The sequence below is a fragment of the Bubalus kerabau genome, chromosome 7, assembly GCF_029407905.1.
Source record: "Bubalus kerabau isolate K-KA32 ecotype Philippines breed swamp buffalo chromosome 7, PCC_UOA_SB_1v2, whole genome shotgun sequence".
Taxonomy (NCBI): domain Eukaryota; kingdom Metazoa; phylum Chordata; class Mammalia; order Artiodactyla; family Bovidae; genus Bubalus; species Bubalus kerabau.
Genome location: NC_073630.1, coordinates 64,222,993 through 64,239,098, shown reverse-complemented (window position 1 = coordinate 64,239,098; position 16,106 = coordinate 64,222,993). Strand labels below are relative to the sequence as shown.

Genomic DNA, 16,106 nt, shown 5'->3' with positions numbered 1-16,106 from the left:
GTAAAGAATCCACCTGTAATGCAGGAGACCCTAGTTTGATTCCTGGGTCGGGAAGATCTGCTGGAGAAGGGAAAGATTACCCACTCCAGTATTCTTGGGCTTCCCTTGTGGCTCAGCTGGTAAAGAATCTGCCTGCAATGTGGGAGACCTGGGTTCAATCCCTGGGTTGGGAAGATTCCCTGGAGAAGGGAAAGGCTACCCACTCCAGTATTCTGACCTGGAGAATTCCATGGACTGTATAGTCCATGGGGTCATGAAGAGTCGGATACTACTGAACAACTTTCACTTTCATTTACTGTTATTCAGGGGTTTGCTGGTGGTAAAGAATCCACCTGCAATGCAGAAGACCTGGGTTTGGTCCCTGGGGATCTTCCTCTGGAGGAGGGCATGGTAACCCACTGCAGTATTCTTGCTTGGAGAATCCCAAGGACAGAGGAGCCTGGTGGGCTACAGTCCATAGGATCACAAAGACTCAGACACGACTGAAGTGACTCAGCATGCTCGCACTCTGTATTCATAAGTGATTTGAGAACTGACAAGTCTTGTTCCAATCAAGAGAATTAACTGGCTACAAAAATGGAGTCATTTCCTTGCATCTCTGGAGTCAGTTCCGTATAGTGTCTTTGCTTCCCACCTCCCAGCCAATACCTTGAAGTCTTAAGCTCCAGTACTTGTGAATGTGACCTTATTTGAAAAATGGTCTTTGAAGATGTCAGATTGGAGCAAGGTGGGCCCTTAATCCACTGTAACTGATGTTCTTATCAGAAGAGAAATTTGGACACAGAGAGGGAGAATATCACATGAAGACAGAGATACACAGACACAGAAAAAAGTTGACTATGTGAAGATGAAGGCAGAGATTAGAGTTTCACTGGGACTACTGGAAGCTGGGGGGGCTTCCCTGGTGGCTCAGTAGTAAAGAATCCACCTGTAATGCAGGAGACCTGGGTTAGATCCCTAGGTTGGGAAGATCTCCTGGAGAAGGGCATGGCAACCCACTCAAGTAGTCTTGCCTGGAGAGTCCCATGGACAGAGCTTGATGGGCTACAGTCCATAGGGTCACAAAGAGTCAAACACAACTGAAGCAACTGAGTACTGGACGCTGGAGGAGGCTAAGAAGGATCCTTTCCTAGATACTTAGGAGGGAGAATGGTCCTGCCAATATCTTGATAACAGAATTCAAGCCTCTGGAACTGTGAGAGAATACATTTCTGTTAAGTCAAATAATTTGTGTTTGTTCCAGTATCCATAGGAAATGACAGTTTTTTTTTTTTTATTCTCTTTAATTTTATTTTATTTTTAAACTTTACAAAATTATATTATGCCAAATATCATAATGAATCCGCCACAGGTATACATGTGTTCCCCATCCTGAACCCTCCTCCTTCCTCCCTCCCCATACCATCCCTCTCAGGCTGCTTGAGTTTGAATCCTGGTTTCACAGTCTAATGTGATCCTGAACCTCAAGTTATTGAAACTTGTCGTGCCTCAGTTTCCTCATCTGTAAAGTAGGGCTAAAAAGGATACCTTCCTCTTATAGTCATTAAAAAAAAATATTTATCTTATTTTTGTTTGCGTTGAGCCTTCGTTGCTACCTGGGCTTCCTCTAGTTGTGGCGAGTGGGGTACTCTCCAGTTGTGGTGCTTGGTGCTTCTCCTTGCGGCGGCTTCTCGTTGTGGAGCTCAGGCTCTAGGGCGCGTGGGCTCAGTAGGTGCGGCACATGGGCTCAGTAGTTGTGGTGCATGGGCTTAGTTGCTCTGTGGCATGTGGAATCTTCCTGGATCAGGGCTTGAATTCGTGTTTCCTACATTGCGTGGATTCTTATCAATACAGGTGGATTCTTATCCACTGTACTACCAGGGAAGTCCTCACATTGCCATTTTGAAGATAAAATATGTGTTTAGTACTTTGACCAGTTCCTGGTGCTATTACATGTAAAAAATTCAGTCATTCTAAGGCGATCAAACCAGTCAACTCTAAAGGAAATCAACCCTGAATATTCACTGCAAGGACTGATGCTGAAGCTGAAGTTCCAGTACATTGGCGACCTGATGCGAAGAGCTGACTCATTGCTCAAGACCCTGATGCTGAGAAAGATTGAGGGCAGGAGGAGAAGGGGGTGACAGAGGAAGAGATGGTTGGATGGCATCACCAACTCAATGGACATGAGTCTGAGCAAACCTCAGGAGATGGTGAAGGACAGGGAAGCCTGGCGTGCTGCAGTCCATGAGGTTGCAAAGAGTCGGACACGACTAAGTGACTGAACAACAACAGTATTCATATATATATAGCAACTAAACAACAACAACAAAACTATGTGGGAATGATTTTTGATCATTCAACTAATATCTACGGAGCTTTTTTAATAGCAAACTTTATGCTAGGTAGTGTTCAGCCTGAACATAAATCCTTCAGGTGATCATTAATGTGAAGAAGAGAAGTAGATTCTGTGTGGCATCTTTTTGGGCAAGAACTCTCTCTGACCTTTCCTCTGGACCTTGGGGAGTCCAGTACAGGACCTGTGTCCTGGGGAGGCAGTGAGCATGAAGCCACACTGCCTCGGGTCAAGTTCTGATTCTTACTAGCTTTGACCTTGGGCAGTAATAGAATCTTTAACATTGTCTCCAAAATGTTGACAGTAATTGTACTTTTGTCACTCGGGTTATGGTCAGAATTAAGTGGCTTCCCAGGTAGCGCGAGTGATAAAGAACCCACCTGCCCGTTCAGGAGATCTAAGAGATGCAGGTTCTATCCCTGGGTTGGGAAGATTCCCTGGAGGAGGGCATGGCAACCCACTCCAGTATTCTTGCCTGGAGAATCCCATGGACAGAGGAGCCTGGAGGGCTACAGTCTATACATAGGGTTGCAAAAGAGTCAGACATGACTGAAGCAACTTAGCATGCAAGGTTTAAGTGAATTAAAATACTTGAAGTGCCTAGAATAGTAAGCATAAGCATGTAATAAATGTTGTTATATTATTAAATAAACCTCGAAAGTTTTCAAATTTGTAAATTAATTCATTCTTTTGATATTAAGTGTGGAGAATTTAGATATGAATCAGATGCAACCCCTTTTCGCTTAAGTGAATAGTTAAGTCAGGGAAGATTAATTCATTTACATTTTAATAAAATAGTATATAAATAAGGCAAAGGGTGATAGAAAGAGCACGATTAATTCTCAGGGTTTCAGGTTTTGGAGGTTGAATTGGAGTTTTCTAGGCAACAAACGGAGACGGCAATGGCACCCCACTCCAGTACTCTTGCCTGGAAAATCCCATGGATGGAGGAGCCTGGTAGGCTGCAGTCCATGGGGTCGCTGAGGGTCGGACATGACTGAGCGACTTCACTTTCACTTTTCACTTTCATGCATTGGAGAAGGAAATGGCAACCCACTCCAGTGTTCTTGCCTGGAGAATCGCAGGGACGGCGGAGCCTGGTGGGCTGCCGTCTATGGGGCCGCACAGAGTCGGACACGACTAAAGTGACTTAGCAGTAGCAGCTGCTGCTGCTGCTGCTAAATTGCGTCAGTCATGTCCGACTCTGTGCGACCCCATAGACGGCAGCCCACCAGGCTCCCCCGTCCCTGGGATTCTCCAGGCAAGAACACTGGAGTGGGTTGCCAGCAGGCAACAAAGGAAGGAAATAACATTAGGGGAAATGGGAGTAGTATATCCAGAGGCATGGCATACAAGGAGATATCCCCAGGGATTACTCACAGAGGTACAAGAGTTCCTCTAGTACCTGACTTTGGTCCTAGAGCCAGGGTTTGAATTCTGCCACTTAACTGCTGTGTCTCCTTAAGGTAATTTCTTGACCTCTCTGTGCCTCTGTATTTTCATCTTTTAAATAGGGATGAAAGACTTTGGGAGGATTAAATAAGCATATTAACTTGAAGTGCTTAGACTGGTGCTTGTCTAAAGTAAGTACTGAAACATAAAGCATTGGCTCTTGTTAATGTTGTTATTCTTCAATTTGCTAAAAGACTACAAGGGCTAAGAAGGTTCACTTAATATTAAGTTCAATGATTCCTGTGGGCTTGGATCAATGCTGCACCGTTGGGTCCATACAGTCTCTTGAAAATAGTGTTCACCATTTGAACATTTGGATTAGGAGGTGAAAAAAAAAATTACATTGTTTAAATAGAGGAAAAAGTGATTAAAATAGGCTAGACATTGGCACAAAGCTTTGTGCAGATTGCTGATTAGGCAAAATAAAAAAAAAAATAAACCCGCATGTTGAGCCAACATGGTTTTGTTTTTAAATCTGGTGAACCACCTGTATCTTTAAGTAATCAATTTAAAGACGGGTTTGTTAATTGTTTCCAAATTACCCAGTGACGTTAGTCTATGTTCTGAACCTGCGTAAGTTTAGAAAAACCACCACTAGAACGCAGCCCATTGGTGTCTCTCAGTTGGCAGATGTTCAGAGGTGAAAGGAGGCGTGTGGCCTCAGGATTTCTTTGGCTACACTTCTCAGAGCTGTGATGGCAAGTACATGAATTATTTCAGCTGTGGTCCAGTCTACTCTTATTTTTAGTTTTAAAGGGGGGAGTCATTTCCAATTGTGGTTTTCTTTCATCATGAGAATCATTCATTATGTATTCATTATGCAAAGTATTCATTATGACAAGGCTTAGGCAGAAGGAAAATAAAAAATAAACCTCATCAGATATGTCAACATTTGGAGATAATAATTGTTAACACTTGGGATGGAGCCTTTTAAGTCTCCTCCCACTTGCAAAAAAATTAGGCCGCTCTCCACTGCAAGGGCAGGCTAGCATTGGACACAGGGCAGCCTGGTGAGGGAGACCTTTGGGGAGATGTTTAATTAGAAAATTCAGGACAGGAACAACATAATGGTGAGCATGGAATTGTTTTACACTAAACTAGTTGAAAATGCTGGTGAGAATAAGTGGCTGAACAAAGGTTCTATTTACTCATTCACCATATTTATTGAGGGCCTGTGAGATGCTGGAGACAAAGCAGGGAACAAAGCAGATAGAAATCTGAGCCTTTGTGGAGCTTGCTTCCATTGTCAGGATTATAGACAGTAACTAAAGGAAATAAATAATCAACATTATAAGGTATAAGTACTGTGGAGCACTAAAGAATTGATGATTTTGAACTGTGGTGCTGGAGAAGACTTTTGAAAAGGAAGGGGATCAGACTAGTCAATCCTAAAGGAAATCAACCCTGAATACTCTTTGGAAGGACTGATGCTGAAGCCGAAGCTCCAATACTTTGGCCACCTGGATGTGAACGGCTGACTCTTTAGAAAAGACCCTGATGTTGGAAAAGATTGAGGGCAGAAGGTGAAGAGGGCGACAGGGGATGAGATGGTTGGGTGGCATCACTGAGTCAATGGACATGAGTGTGAGCAAACTCCGGGAGATTGTGAAGGACAGGGAAGCCTGGTGTGCTGCAGTCCATGGGGTCACGAAGAGTCAGACTTGACTTGGCGACTGAAAAACAACAACTGCGGAGAAAAATAAGTCAGACTAGAGGGATGGTGGCGGGGATTAGGGGAGGGTAAGAGGAGGGGGATGTGATTTTAGTTTTTATCTTTTTAGTTGAAGTGTAGCTCATTTACAGTGTTGTGCCGGTCTCTGCTGTGCAGCAGCAGTGACTTGGTTATGTACATTCTTCTTTTATATTCTGAGTGGTTTCAGCGGGGGTCAGTCAGGGGCGACATTAGAGAAGGTGTTTTGAGTCAGCACTTGAATGAGGTGAGGAAGGATGTGCTGTGCATCCTTGGGGAAAGAGTGCTTCAGGCCGTGGTGTTGGTGGAGCAGGAGGATGTCAGCGTGGCTGGAGTGAGGTGAGAGCAGTGGACGGGGGCAGACAGATAAAACGGTGGGGTGAAGGTGGTGAAGCATCCTGTAGGGCTGGTTGGGCCATTAAAACAGCCTTGATTTTAGAGCCAGTTAAGATGCGAAGCCGCTGCGGGTTCCCAGCCAAGGGTCACTGTCTGACTTACGTTTTACATGGGTCATCTGGTGGCTATGTGAGGACAGACTTTAGGAGTGTTGGGTTGGACTCAGGGAAATCAGTCCAAAGGTGACTGTGGTAATCTGGTTTGAGAGATGATGGAGAGTTGGAAAAGGCCAGTAGCAGTGGAGGTGACTGGATTCTTAATATATTTTCAAAGTGGACCCAGAGGATTTATTGATGGGTTGAATGTGGGGTGTGATAGAAAGGGAGGAGTCAAGGATGATTCCAAGGATTTTAGTCTGAGCAGTTGGAAGTATGAGGCCGCTGTAATGGAGAAGACTGTGATTCATGAAACAGGTTTGGGTGGGGGAGTGTCACAGACTGAATGTGTCCCCCATCCCACCAAATTCGTGTTACTCCCTGATGTGATGACATTAGTATTTGGGGGTCTTTGAGAGGTAATTAGGTTTAGATAAAGTCACGAGAGTGTACCCCTCATGAATGGGATTAGTGTCCTTGTAAGAGTCATGAGAGAGCTGGCTAACCCTCTCTGCTCTCTGCCGCGTGAAGATACAAGAAGTTGGCAGTCTGCATCCTGGCAGAGTGTTCTCACTAGACACTGAATCTGCTGGTGCCTTGATATTGGACTTCCAGCCTTCAGACTGTGAGAAATAAAATTCTGTTGTTTTTAAGCCATCAGTCTATGGTATTTTGTTATAGCAGTCTAAACGGGCAAAGACAGGGTGGATCCAGAGTTCAGCTTTGAATATGACAGTTTGAGGTGTTTAACAGACATTGATTGGAAATATGAACCCAGAAATTGGAACTTAGGGGAAAGAGGTCTTTACAGATTTGGAAGTACAGTAAGTCCCCTACATAAGAACCTTTAAGTTGCAAACTTTCAAAGATGTCAACGTGCATTCCGTCAACATCAGGCATTAGTGAAATTACAGCTTGCCTTCTGTTTTAGTAGGCTAATTTTGTTGGACTTATGAACATGCTCTTACAACGGGATTCATTTGTATGTAGACTTACTGTATAAAGATCATCCAGGAAGGGGGTGAAGTTAGAGAAGACTTGCATTGACATGTTGGGGTTGGAGACGTAAGAAGCAGCAAAGGAGACTTAGAAGGACTGGGCGCTGATGGCGGGGTGTGGTGTCTTAGAAGCCAAATGAGGATATCTTTCAAGGGAGAGGTGTGATCCGCTGGGTCAAATCTCAAATTACATCTCCATATAAAACTGTAGTAATTATTGAAAACTTATGTCTGTTCTTTAGGTTTTATCTTATTTACCTCTTAGGGCATACAGATTTAAGTATAAGTGCCCCATTCTTTCTTCCTGCTCCTTGTGTGGTAGCATTGTTAATAGTCTGGGTAACCTTCCAGATGTGTATAATTATATACATCATATTGATATCTATGTACCTATATCTATCTTTGGAGAAGACAACGGCGACCCACTCCAGTACTCTTGCCTGGAAAATCCCATGGATGGAGGAGCCTGGTGGGCTGCAGTCCGTGGGGTCGCTAAGAGTCGGGCACGACTGAGCGATTTCACTTTCACTTTCCACTTTCATGCATTGGAGAAGGAAATGGCAACCCACTCCAGTGTTCTTGCCTGGAGAATCCCAGGGACAGAGGCGCCTAGTGGGCTGCCGTCTATGGGGTCGCACAGAGTCGGACACGACTGAAGTGACTTAGCAGCAGCAGCATATCTATCTATCTTTAAAGTTTTGTTGTAACAAAATGTTTCAGATATTCAAATATCCCACCAAGTATTAGATCCTGATATACCATATTAAGGAAATATGACCGCTCTTCTGTATGAATTAGAATTTATCTTTACTTCCTTTTTTTTACAGTTCCACCATTCTTATTTTTCTGTGCACACGTCCACCTTCTCGCTTGCGTGCATGCATGTGTGTGTGTTCTCTCTCTCTCCTCTCAGGCTCTTCCACCCTGCTCAAGTCTGTGCTGTATTTTTTAGACTGCTGCGGTAGCAGCAGCAGTGGTGGGCCTGTTCCCAGCTGGGTCCTGGGAGAGCTGCAGAAGTACTGATGCAGAAAACGGCAGCCTCCGCAAGGAGCACGGGAAGCTTGCTGGCGGAAGTAGCCTTGCGGAGGCCCAGGATTCCATTTGGCGTGCTCAGGAATGCCAGTGGGAGGATCGTGGTCTAGGAAAGGTCTGAGGTGTCCTTCGTCTTTGCCTCAAACCCTAGCTCTGCTGCTAACTAGTCTTGGACACGTCACACCTCAGTTTTCTTCTAGGGGCTGGAGAGATCAGTTTCTGCCTTAAAAGGCTGTGAGGTTTGTAGGCTGTGCCTAAGAGGGCCTATCACATAGTATTAATGAGTACCAGTTACATTCATTCTTTCCCCCAGATGAGAATTCTTTCTCATCTTTTTCTTGTTTTACTGTTCAGGTAATTGGTGGATGAAAAAGGCTTGCTGGTTTATCATCTAAGTAAATATATTCTGGTTATCTAGAAAGGAATACAGAATTTAAAGAATTTTAATACATGAAGTAGTTGAACCAAGACTAGAATTCTACTAGTTTTTTGTTTTTATTTTTGTAAACCCAGGTTTCTTTTTTTTTTTAATTTTATTTTATTTTTAAACTTTACATAATTGTATTAGTTTTGCCAAATATCAAAATGAATCCGCCACAGGTATACCAGTAAGCTTTTAAGTTTCACTATGAACAGTTCACTGTCAAGCTCACTTTGAGAGGTTTGGAGGTCTCGAAAAAACTACCTCATAATCTGGTCTGTCTTACTACTACTGTGCCCTGCCTATGCTATTCTCCTGCCTCAGGGAAGAATAACACTTCAGAAGGCCCATCTCAGCATCAGATGGTGTGGTCTCCATTGTTAAAAACATCATTTAACTAATGCCACCAGCTATGGTTTGTGAAAACAGGTCCCTAATTTTGGTGGTGAAATGAAGGAGTTGAAAATGAAGAAGTGAGAAAAATAGCTTCATTTGTTTGTTATGGAAGACAAGTACTCAGTCCTGCAGGGGCTTCCCAGGCTGCACTAGTGATAAAGAACCCGCCTGCCAATGCAGGGGACTTAAGAGATGAGGGTTTGATCCCTGGGTGGGAAGATCCCCTGAGGAGGAAATGGCAAGCCACTCCAGTATTCTTACCTGGATAATTCCATGGACAGAGAAGCCTGGTGGGCTGCAGTCCATGGGGTCGAAAAGAGTCAGACATGACTAAAGTGACTTAGCATGCACAATGAGTCCTGTGAAGCCAAATATTCACTGTGACGCCTTGGCCACTGCAGTGGAGGGTGGCTGAGTCAGGGCTGCCCCGCACCCCAGGGGCACGGTCAGTGGTTGCCCACTTGTACTTCTCAGACTGGTCACCCCGCTTGGTGAGGGGTAAGAACCATCTCTTTTGACACTTGGGTATTCTAGGGAGGGTTGGGGGAAGAATAAAATGAATGCTTGGTAATAAACTTTAAAAAGAATTGAATAGCTATTGACATTTTCAGTGGACCCTGAGTTAAGCCGATGAACTAAATAGTCTGTTGCTGATGGTTTATAACCATGGTTTGATCATGGGAATCACACAGGCATTAGTAAGGCAGAGAGGAGGTTGCTCATTGGCCAAAGTGGGCTAAGTGTTTTCCATCTCCTGGTCCTTGGTCCCCCAACCTCTTGCTGCTTCTGTCCATCAGAAAGAGACCACCGGCTCCTTCCCCATTTCTCCAAAGCTCCTTAATCAGGAGTGGGAGATTAGCATTCACTGGCTTCCTTTCAGTTCCTCTTAGAGAAAATTCTTACTTTTTATTGGTTCAACTGCTTTATGTTTCTTAGGAGGTGAATTTTTGTCACCTCCAGGAATGAAGCCATATGTTAATGGCCAACTGGATAAGACTAGCATGAAATTGTCTCTGATACATAACCTGCACAACGAAACATTGCAAAACATAACACATCCAGTAGCCAAACCTGATTATATAAAGGAGGACTTGTATCCTTCTTTTCATGACTGGCATTTGCTTTTTTCTCACTTCTTCTGATGAGATGATCACAGACAGAACTTTAAGAAATAGCCTGTGTAGCAAAACATTTTTTGACATAAGTAGTAACAATATTTTTGTTTAGTACAGTCTCCCAAGGCAAAAAGAAATAAAAGAAAAAGTAAACAAATGGGACTTATTCAAACTTACAAGCTTTTGCACCACAAAGGAAATCATAAAAGGAAAAGACAGCTTATGGAATAGGAGAAAATATTTCCAAATGCTGTGACCAGCAAGAGCTTAATTTCCAAAATATACAAATAGTGTTATGCAACTCAGCATCAAAAAAACCAAACAGCCACAAATCAAAAAATCGGCAGAAGACTTAAATAGACATTTCTCCAAAGAAGACGTACAGGTGGCCAACAGACACATGAAAAGGTGCTCAGCATAGCTAATTATTAGAGAAATGCAGATGAAAAACAAAATGAAATATCACCTCACACTGATCAGAATGGCCATCATCAAAAAGTCAACAAATAATAAATGCTAGAGAGGGTGTGTAGAGAAAGGAACTCTCCTACATTGCACCAATTTACATTGACCAGTCATTATGGAAAACAGTACGGAGGTTCCTTAAAAAACTAAAAATAGAATTACTGTATGATCTAGCAATCTCACGCCTGGGCATATATCCAGAAAAAACAAAACCTCTAATTTGAAAAGATACGTGCACTCCAATGTTCTTAGCAACACTATTTATAGTAGTCAAGATGTGGAAGCAAGCTAATTGTCCACTGACAGATGAATGAATAAAGACGCAGGGTGTATGTGTGTGTGTGTGTGTTTGTGTGTATGAATATTGTTGTTCAGTTGCTCAGTCGTGTATGACTCTTTGTGACTCCATGGATTGCAGCATGCCAGGCTTCCCTGTCCTTCACCATCTCCCGGAGCTTGCTCAAACTTTGTCCATCGAGTTGGTGATGGCCTCCAACCATCTCGTTCTCTGTTGCCTCCTTCTCCTTCTGCTTCAGTTGTTCCCAGTATCAGGGTCTTTTCTATTGAGTCAGCTCTTCGCATCAGGTGGCCAAAGTATTGGAGATTTAGCTTCAGCATCAGTCCTTCTAATTAATATTAAGGATTGATTTCCTTTAGGATCATCTGGTTTGATTTCCTTGTAGTCCAAGGGACTCTCAAGAGTCTTCACCCCCACCATATGAATATTACTCGGCCATAAAAAAGAATGAAATAATTCTATCTGTAGCAACATGGATGGACCTAGACATTATCATATTAAGTGAAGTAAGTCAGACAAATATTATATCACCTATATATGGAATCTAAAAGATAGTACAAATGAACCTATTTACAAAACAAATAGACTCCCAACATAGAAAACAAACTTATGATTATCAAAGGGGAAGATGGGGGAGGGATAAACTAGGAATAAGGGATTAGCAGATACTTGCTACAATATATGATGTAGATAAACAAGGACCTACTGTATAGCTGCTGCTGCTAAGTCGCTTCAGTCGTCTCCGACTGTGCGACCCCATAGACGGCAGCCCACCAGGCTCCCCCATCCCTGGGATTCTCCAGGCAAGAACACTGGAGTGGGTTGCCATTTCCTTCTCCAATGCATGAAAGTGAAAAGTGAAAGTGAAGTCGTTCAGTCATGTCCGACTCTTAGTGACCCCATGGACTGCAGCCTCCCAGGCTCCTCCATCATGGGATTTTCCAGGCAAGAGTACTGGAGTGGGGTGCCATTGCCTTCTCTGTACTGTATAGCACAAGAAACTATATTCAATATTTTGTAATAGCCTATGATGGAAAAGGGTAAAAAAGAAAGAATATATCCCTGAATCACTTTGCTATACACCTGAAACTAACAATATTATAAACCAGTTACACTTCAATAAAAATAGAAATAGCTTATGTAGGAAATTCTTTTGTTATGGTCTCCTTTAGAAAACAAAAATACTGCATGAAGTCAGGCTAAGCAGTATGTGCCACTGTGGAGCATTTTTATTTCTTCAAGGATGATAATATTAGAGGATTAAATCAACTTTTTTATGGAAAAAAATGGTAGCAGGTGTAGGATTGCATCTACTTGGATAATTATAAGGGAAGATGTGACACTTGATCTTTAGTTGTGAACTTTTAAGGGAATTTTACTGAAGGCTTGTTGAATTATTCAAACAAAATCCAGTACCTGTTGCTCTGTGCTTAGGAGACAAAAGTGAGTGAGCCCCAGCTTGTCTCCCTGGAGCTCACAGATCATCAGTGCCAGCATAGAGATCCTTGTTCCTTCACAGAAAAGGGATCAATAAATTATGTCTGGGCAGGTTTTAGAAAAAGTAGGAGAGAGGGATGACACACTCTGTCAAGGCCATACAGTTCTACATCTGAAGAATCTGAGCCACATCCAGAACATTTCATTCATGACTTCCTCGGGAAAGCTCAATGATGGGGATTTGTTGTCTCTGTAAAGCTGCAGGGCTAGGAGAATTTAGTTTACTTATGAAATGTAAAAATTAAGGTATTGGACTTCCCTTGTGGCTCAGACGGTAAAGAATCTGCCTGCCGATGTAGGAGATCTGAGTTCCATCCCTGGGTCAGGAAGATCCCCTGGAGGAGGGCATGGCAACCCAACCAGAGTTCTTGCCTGGAGAGTCCCATGGACAGAGGAGCCTGGCAGGCTATAGTCTGTAAGGTTGCAAAGAGTCAGACATGACTGAGCAACTCACACTTTCTTTGTAGGGCAGTGCACAAATCTTCGGCGAACTGCTGGGTGAGTTTTTCCATATGTGTGCGCCTGTGTAGCCATTAGTCAGATTAAGATAGAAAATCTTCCATCCTCTCTGCCGCTTCCCTCTTGTCCTCTTTCAGAGAAGATCCCTCCCACTGTACCTCTGTCACTGTGGCTGCGTTTTCTGTTTTGAACCTCACAAACATGGAGTCACACAGTACGTCCTCTTTCATATTGGTGGTCTAATGCTCAGCCTCCCATGTTGTGAGTAGCAGTAGTTCATTCTTCTCCTCTGTGCATGCTCTTCCATTGTGTGAATATACTTCTGCTTACTGACATGACTGTTGACAGACATTCGGTTCCCCAGTTGTTGGCTGTCGAGAATAATGGTGCTGTGAGCATTCTTGTATATGCTTTTGACATGTACCATGCATTTCTGCCACGTGTGTTCTTAGGCGTAGGATTGCTGGGCTGTCCAGCCTTCATGGACTCTGTTAAAGTGGTTGTTCAGGTTTACATCCCTGCCAGCCGTGTGTGATGCCAGCACTTTTTAACCCTGTTAGGACTTGCTGTGTTCCCCGCCATGGTGAGCAGCATGACTGTCCCCACAGACAACCAGAGCTGGAAACCTTCCTGCCTCTTTAAGATTCTTTTCTTTTGCCTTATCTAGGTAGGTCATCAACAGGAATGGCCAGTCTTCCGAAATGTCCTAGGAATTTGTTTTCTTTTTTCAGTCCCCAGATGTCATGAAGTGGAGAGCTGAACTTCAGCAGCAGTAGTTACGAGGGTCTCATTAGGATTGCATAGAATCTCCATTTTTAGTGTGTGCTTTGAATGTTGGCATAGTGATTGGGGATGGCACGTTGTATTTTGGAACTTCGCAGATTCTGCTTAATGGCCAGTAGGTAGCAGAGAACTGAAGCTTGTGGTTGCAAAATGAGCGCGCACATGTACACTGCCAAGCTAGGTGCATACCAGACGATGAATAACATGCTAATTATTATTCTTCTTCTACCTTGGAGAAAGTCTGGTAGAGTTGTAGCTTCAGGCACTATGTAAGACTTAGCTTTTTAAGCTGGCAAAACATTGATTACTATTTTTGGTTCAACTTCTACCCTTAAAAAATTGGATAGTTTATTCCTTGCTACTCCTGGATGGTTTTATGTATTTTAATTAATGTTATCTTATTGCATTTGTGCCCTGGGGCTGCTTCAGTGAAAGATGTAATTTCAGAAGGTTGATGAAATTGGATAGGTTTGACTGGGAGGACCCTGTTATTCATATTTATGGTTATAAAATATTTCTATGTATGGAATATTTATGTTTATCTATGTGTACATACAACTATGTATGACATTTCTGTGCTCTAAGCACAGTGTTCTGAATCCATTTGTAATTCAGACCAGAAGAGGGATAGTAGCTCTAGTTTAGAGGTGATTTTGTTGTTAAACATGTCTTTACATTTTCCCCTTAGAATCCCATAATGCAATGATATGTAAAGAAATGAAAGTGACTCTATAAATCAAGCACACACAACCCTCTCAGCTTTGTTACTTTGTAGTCAAACCTCACATATTCTTGACTGAATTGGCATGAGGTACGTGACCAGGTGGAAATCAGCCTTATTTGGGTCCAAACAAGTAGCCAATTATGGAGCATGGAAAATATATTTTATGTCATTTGTCAGAGCTGAATTCAATTAGTTTTGCAATAACGTGAAAGGCAGTTCTCTGAGGAAGAAAAAAGTGTGTATATATATATATAGAGAGAGAGAGAGTGAGGCCTGAAATAAGACACAGTCAATAAAGAGAAAGGTTATAATATACTGTTTATATCCATCAAATGCCAAGCAGAGTTTCTTGTTAGGGGAGTTAAGAATTAACATATAAGATATCATAAAGCTATTGAACAGTAGTTACACAGTATTTTTCCTACCTAAAAGGTTCGGGTCCTAAAATCCTCTTGATGGTAGACCTTGAGGTTGCAAAATTTAAAATCCTAGGAGGAAGGGAGGAGTCAGGAGTATAAATATACTAAGTGAATCTCAGAGACTTTGTACACAAAATTTTTTAAGTTTCTCTGAAATAAAACAGCCACGTACACTTTGGAAACCTCATGCACAGTTTCATTGTAATCATATGTATTCCTTTTGCTTTGTGACAGATAATGACCATATTAAGAGTTTATTTTATCCAGGGGCTAGTCTCCTATCCATGGAGAAGGCAATGGCAACCCACTCCAGTACTCTTGCCTGGAAAATCCCATGGATGGAGGAGCCTGGTAGGCTGCAGTCCATGACTACTGAGCGACTTCACTTTCACTTTTCATTTTCCTGCATTGGAGAAGGCAATGGCAACCCACTCCAGTGTTCTTGCCTGGAGAATCCCAGGGACAGGGGACCCTGGTGGGCTGCCGTCTATGGGGTCGCACAGAGTCGGACACGACTGAAGCGACTTAGCAGCAGCAGCAGTCTCCTATCCGCAGAGTCAGTGCTCTCCCTCCTTCCCTCTCTCCCTCCCTTTCTCTTTTCCTCTCTTTTTCTTCTTTCCACCATCCCCATTCAGTTATTTCCTGTTCCTACTAGGTAGTGTTTTAGGCTTTGAGGACACATTGAAACAAACTCTCTGCCCTCAGTAAGATAATACTCAAGTGGCAGGAGGCAGGTAAGTGCTTCAGGGTTGGGTTTTCTTGAAGTAGGCGCTGATTTGGAGGTTGGGAAACAAGGTGTTGACTTGGGATCAACACAGTAAACAGAAGGGGGTGGAAACAGGATTGGGCAGAGGAAGAGGTTGAGTTGCGGTGCAGGTTTGACAGAGCCTCCACCAGCCTGCCTGAGAACCCTGGAGTGAGCATGGATTGCCTGACAGGCTGAGGCATCAGCGATGAGCTCGCTGCCTTCAGGTGTGTTACCTGGTGTGGCTGCCCGGAAGGGGTGTGGCCTCCGGCAGGACATTCTCTGGTCACCGAGGAGCTGGGCCCTGGAGTGCTTCTGCCTGCAGCTGCTCTGCAGGTCTTAGCAGTGGCTCTCCCAGTCTGTCACAGTAAGTAAGTTTCCGGAGGTGACACAATGGTGGAGAAAGACGAGACTTGGTGAGGGGAGTGAGAGTGTTGGAGGGAGGAGAAGGCTTTATGGAGGCATTGAGACAGACATCTCAAAGAATTGCTGGTACCGGGGCAGAGCAGAGAGGCTGCAGGAAGAGCCATCGCAGGGGCCCTGAGACATGCGCCTGGCCTATTGGGGGAACATCAAGGGGGCCAGGGTGTGAGTTGGGGTACAGTCATGTGGGACCTTTGTGCCATTGCATGGAGTTCACCTTTTATGCTGCGTGAAATAGTGTATTAGTTTGCTCGGACTGCTCTAATAGAGTACTGCAAATTGGGTGGAAGAACAACAGAAATGTATTGGTTCACGGTTCTGGATGTCATGAGTCCATCAGGGTCCTGCAGGGTTGGTTCCTTC

General features: G+C 43.5%; 1 protein-coding gene across 23 annotated transcripts in view; it reads left to right on the top strand.

Moving 5' to 3' along the window:
- The window catches only part of APBB2 (amyloid beta precursor protein binding family B member 2), a 377,507-nt gene that overhangs the window by 21,628 nt on the left and 339,773 nt on the right, over positions 1-16,106 (top strand). The window contains exon 1 of one of the 23 annotated variants that reach the window (XM_055588368.1): positions 4,834-4,857. The exons of 20 other annotated variants lie outside the window; for them this stretch is intronic. The gene's annotated coding sequence lies outside the window, so the exon portion shown is untranslated. Of the gene's footprint in view, positions 1-4,833; positions 4,858-15,535; positions 15,692-16,106 lie in introns of those variants that run through there. 2 more of the 23 variants (XM_055588359.1, XM_055588360.1) reach the window with 2 other exon arrangements.